This window comes from Jaculus jaculus, chromosome 1 (assembly GCF_020740685.1).
Source record: "Jaculus jaculus isolate mJacJac1 chromosome 1, mJacJac1.mat.Y.cur, whole genome shotgun sequence".
Taxonomy (NCBI): Eukaryota; Metazoa; Chordata; class Mammalia; order Rodentia; family Dipodidae; genus Jaculus; species Jaculus jaculus.
The window spans coordinates 162,917,960-162,923,573 of NC_059102.1; positions in this window are offsets into that span (position 1 = coordinate 162,917,960).

Here is a 5,614-nt window from a genome sequence, read left to right on the forward strand (position 1 = left end):
GTTGAGGGTCCTAAGGTGATTGGGTGTACAAGGTTGCTTGCTGATGCCTAATTAGCATATGGGGACATATATTTCAGCAATGGTAGGGTACAGGGGAATGGGCTGTGCAAAGGTTGCTAGTTGATACCATATAAGGAGTTTCCTAGGCAACTGGCCCAAGGTCACAGGGCAAAGCCTAAATTCAGGTGTGCTGGGCTTAGAGAGGGAGTGGCTGCCTATATGGGGTGGGAGGTCCTTAGCTATGCCTGGCAGCTCAGGCTCATCTCCTGAAGGCTCTAGCCTGTGCGTGGCAGTGCCCGACAGAGAAATGGCCTAGCAATTCAGGCACTTGCCTGCAAAGCCAAAGGACCCAGATTTGATTGCCCAGTACTCATGTAAACCAGATGCACGGGGGTGGAGGGGCATTTGTGTGTTTATTTTCAGTGTCTAGAGGCCCTGGTATGCCCATTCTCTCTCTGTCTGTCTCTCTTCTTTCCATATGTCTCTCTCTACCTGCAAATAAATTAATTTAATTTAATTGTAATTTTTAAAATATTTATTTATTTGAGAGAGAGAGAGAGAGAATGGGCACACCAGGGCCTCCAGCTGCTACAAACTCCAGATATATGCACCACCTTGTGCATCTGGTTTATGAGGATCCTGGAGAATTGAACCTGGGTCTTTTGGCTTTGTAGGCAACACCTTAACTGCTAAGCCATCTCACCAGCCCCTTACTTTTTTTCAATTTAAAAAAATTTATTTATTAGAGACAGCAGGAGAGAGAGAGAATGGGTGTGCCTGGGTCTCTAGCCACTGCAAAAGAACTCCAGATGCATGTGCCATGATGTGCATCTGGCTAACATGGGACCTGGAGAATCAAACCTGGGTCCTTCACAGGCAAGTGCCTTAAACACTAAGCCATCTCTCCAGCCCTAATTTTTAATTTTTTAAGTTTTATTTATTTGAGAGCAACAGACAGACAGAGAAAGAGACAGTTAGAGAGAGAGAATGGGCGCATCAGGGCCTCCAGCCACTGCAAACAAACTCCAGACATGTGCACCACCTTGTGCATCTGGCTTACATGGTCCTGGAGAATTGAGCCTTGAACCAGGGTCCTTAGGCTACACAGTCAAGCGCTTAACCACTAAGCCATCTCTTCAGCCCAGCCCCTTACTTTTTAAAATATTTTATTTACTGGAGAGAGAGAGAAAAAAAAGAGGCAGATAGAGAGAATGGGCTTACCAGGGCCTCCAGCCATTGCAAATGAACTCCAGACACATGTACCGTCTTATACATATAGTTTACCTGGGTCCTGAGGAGTTGAACCTGGGTCCTTGGGCTTTGCAAGCAGGCGCTTTAACTGCTAAGCCATATTTCCAGCCCTATTCTAACTTTTTTTTTTCAAGGTAAAGTTTCACTCTAGTCCAGGCTGACCTGGAATTCACTATGTAGTCTTGGGGTAGCCTTGAAATCACAGCAATCCTTCTACCTTTGCCTCCCGAGTGCTGGGATTAAAGGCATGCACTACCATGCCCAGCTTATTCTAACTTTTGCAAGTGCCTTTAGCTGCTGGGCCAGCTCATGCTATCACTTTTGGCTAAAGGAGATTCTCTCTCTCTCATTTTTGTTTTTTTGAGGTAGGGTCTCACTCTAGCCCAGACTGACCTGGAATTCACTATGTAGTCTCCGGGTGGCCTCAAACTCATGGTGATTCTCCTACCTCTGCCTCCCAAGTGCTGGGATTAAAGGCGTGTGCCACCATGCTTGGCTAGATTTTTTTATATTTATTTATTTACAGATGGTGGTATCTATTGGAGAGACTCAAAACTAATTTATGTGCTGGGAAGTGACAATGTGACAGTAGAGTGTTCAGCACTAAGTGAGACATCTCTATCACACCCTTCAAGGCTCAGCAACCATTGTAGAAGATATGGTGGAAAAATATTAAGAGCCAAAAACTGGGGAGTTGTGCTTTGGAACACTTTTTCAGACACAAAGGAGCCAGTGCATTCATGACCTCACAGTGACTGCTATTTACCTTCACAAGACCTACATAATATTGGGCCCATCAACATGTTGTGGATATGAAGGAGGAGGGGGAAAAAAGACATCTAAACAGAAGAGAGGGCTGGAGAGATGGCTCAGCAGTTAGGGAGCTTGCCTGCAAAACCTAATAGCCCAGGTTCCATTCCCCGGTACCCACATAAACCAGATGTGAAAGCATGCAGAAGTGGAGCATGCATCTGGAGTTCATTTGCAGTGGGTAGTGGCCCGGGCATGTCCATAGTCTCTATCTCTGCTTGCAAATAAATATATAAAATTAAGCCAGGCATGGTGGTATATGCCTTAAAAAAAAAAAAAAAAAGACAGGAGAGACTAGTTGGAAACAAAGAAGGGGTTCAGTGGAAAGAGAATGGGGAAGGGGAGAAGAGAAGTTAATGAGAAGGGAGGATCACAAAATACATTATGTATATGTATGAAAATTGTCAATGAAAAAGTTGTATTTAAGTGTCCAGATAAGTGGGGCGTGGTGGTGCATGCCTTTAATCCCAACAGAAGTAGGAGGATCACTGTGAGTTCGAGGTCACCCTGAGACTACATAGTGAATTCCAGGTCAGCCTGGGCTAGAGCGAGATCCTGCCTTGAAAAAAAAAAAAAAAGTCCAGATAAAACCAAAGTATGGTGGTTCATATTTTTTGGGGGGAGCGTGGGTTGAGGTAGGGTCTCCCCAGTGCTGGGATTAAAGGCATGCACCACCATGCCCAGCATGGTTCACATCTTTAATCCTAGCACTTGGGAGCTGAGGTAGAAGGATGGTTATGAGTTTACAGCCAGGTTGGGCTACACAGCTACAGAGTAAATTTTAGGTCAGCCTGGTCCAGAGTGAAATTTTGCCAAAACATAAAAATAAGTAATACTAAATAGGAAGCCATGGTGTTGCATGACTGCTATCCTAGTGCTTGGGAGGTGGAGGCAGGAGGATCAAGAGTTCAAGGGTGAGGGCTGGAGAGATGGCTTAGCAGTTAAGACGTTTGCCTACAAAGCCAAGGATCCCGGTTTGATTTTCCAGGACCCATGTAAGCCAGATGCGCAAGGGGGCGCATGTGTCTGGAGCTCATTTGCAGTGCTGGAGGCCCTGGCACACCCATTCTCTCTCTCCCTGTGTCTCTCTCTCTCAAATAAATAAATAAAAATAATAAAATATTTTTGAAAAAAGAATTCAATGTTGGACTGGAGAGATGGCTTAGTGGTTAAGGTACTTGTTGGCAAAGCCAAAGGACCCAGGTTTGATTCTCCAGTATCTATTTTAAAGTCAGATGCACGAGGTGACACAAGTGTCTGGAGTTTATTTGCGGTGGTTAGAGGTCCTGGCATGCCCATTCTCTTGCTCTATCTGCTTCTCCCTCTCTCAAATACATAAATTAACAAGTAAAAATGATTTAAAAATATTTTATTCACTCAGCAGGCAGAGGTAGGAGGATCGCCATGAGTTCGAGGCCACCCTGAGACTACACAGTGAATTCCAGGTCAACCTGGGCTAGTGCGAGACCCCACCTCAAATAAACAAAAAAAAATGGGGGCTGGAGAGATGGCTTAGTGGTTAAGCGCTTGCCTGTGAAGCCTAAGGACCCCAGTTCGAGGTTCAATTCCCCAGGACCCACGTTAGCCAGATGCACAAGGGGATGCATGCGTCGGGAGTTTGATTGCAGTGGCTGGAGGCCCTGGCATGCCCATTCTCTCCCTCTCTCTCTCCCTCTTTTTCTCTGTTTCTCTGTTGCTGTCAAATAAATAAATAAAAATGAATTTAAAAAATTTTAAATAAAAAATATTTTATTTATGTATTTGCAAGTAGAAAGAGAAAGAGGGAGAGAGTGGCCATGCCAGGGCCTCTAGCCAATGTAAATGAACTCCAGATGTATGCACAATTTTTGTGCATCTGGCTTTACGTGGATTCTGGGAAATTGAACTTGGACCATTAAGATTTTTTGTTGTTGTTGTTGCTGTTTTTTTTTTTTTGTTTGTTTGTTTTTGTTTTTGTTTTTCGAGGTAGGGTCTCACTCTAGCTCAGGCTGACCTGGATGGAGTTCACTCTCAGGGTGGCCTCGAACTCACGCCGATCCTCCTACCTCTGCCTCCCAAGTGCTGGGATTAAAGACATACACCACCACACCCAGCTAAAATTTTTTTTTTTTTTAATTTGAGAGACAGAAAGACAGAGGGTGTTCCAGGGTCTCTTGCAGCTGCACAGGAACTCCAGATGCACGAGCCACTTTGTGTCTCTGGTTTTACAAGCATACTGGGGAGTTGAACAGGAACCATCAGGCTTTACAAGCAAGCACCTCTAACTGCTGAGCCATATCTCCACCCCCTCTTTTCCTTTTTTGTCCGAGGTAGGGTCTCACTCTAGCTCAGGCTATCCTGGAATTCACTAAGTAGTCTCAGGGTGGCCTCGGACCCATGATGCTTCTCCTATCTTTGCCTCCCAAGTGCTGGGATTTTTTTTTTTTTTTTTGAGGTAGGGTTTCACTCTAGACCCAGCTGACTTGGAATTCTCTAGGTAGTCTGAGGGTGGCCTTGAACTCATGGCAATCCTCCTACCTCTGCCTCCTAAGTGTTGGCATTAAAGGCATGCACCACCATGCCCAGCTTTTTTTTTTTTAATTTTTAGTTTATTTGTTTGAGAGCGACAGAGAGAGAAAGAGACAGAGAGAGAGAAAGAGAGAGAGAATGGGCACCCCAAAGCCTCCAGCCACTGCAAATGAACTCCAGATGTATGCGCCCCCTTGTGCATCTGGTTAATGTGGGTTCTGGGGAATCAAGCCTCGAACTGGGGTCCTTAGGCTTCACAGGCAAGCTCTTAACTGCTAAGCCATCTCTCCAGCACTCCCCCCTCCACTTTCTTTTTTGAGACAGGGTTCTCATGTACCCCAAACTGGCTTTAAACTTATTATGTAACAGAGGATGACCTTGAACGTCTCATCCTCCTGCCTCCACTTCCCAAGTGCTAGAATGGCAGACCTATATATGTACCACCACACCTAGTTCTATGTGGTGCTGGAGGTTGAACCCAAGGCCTCATGCATTCTAAGCAAACACTACCAAGCGAGCTTCGCCTTCAGCCTGGGTGCCTCAATCTCCACCTGCTCCAGGCAACCTCTGTCCTAGGTGGTGGCTCTGCCTCACTCCCCCACCCTCACCTCAGGCCACTGTCATCTCTGTTAACAAGGGCAGCAGAAACTGGAGCAGCTTATGTAAGCTGCAGGTGTCTGGGTCACAGGGTCCTCTGTGGCCCATAAAGGAAGCTGTGTTCTCTGGGAAGCTTCCTAGGGGGTTAGGTTTGGACTAGGTAGAGGCTTGGGTTTCATCTGGAGCCTGTGAGGTGGACTTATGAAAGGAAGGCAAGGATCAGGCCTCAAAGAGGGTATATAGGACCAGCTGAGCCACTTGGACCCTCACTGGTACCACCCTGTTCCTGTCCCTGTGCCTAGGCCCTAGACCTGATCCTCTTCTACCTCCCAGGGCCAGAGGGGGCCACACCCAGTGACCAGTCTCCAGCAGGGACAGGCATGAAACTGCATGGTACACATGGGCCAAGGCTTGCTGGTGCTCTTTTGGGTGAATCACACTCCAGAGA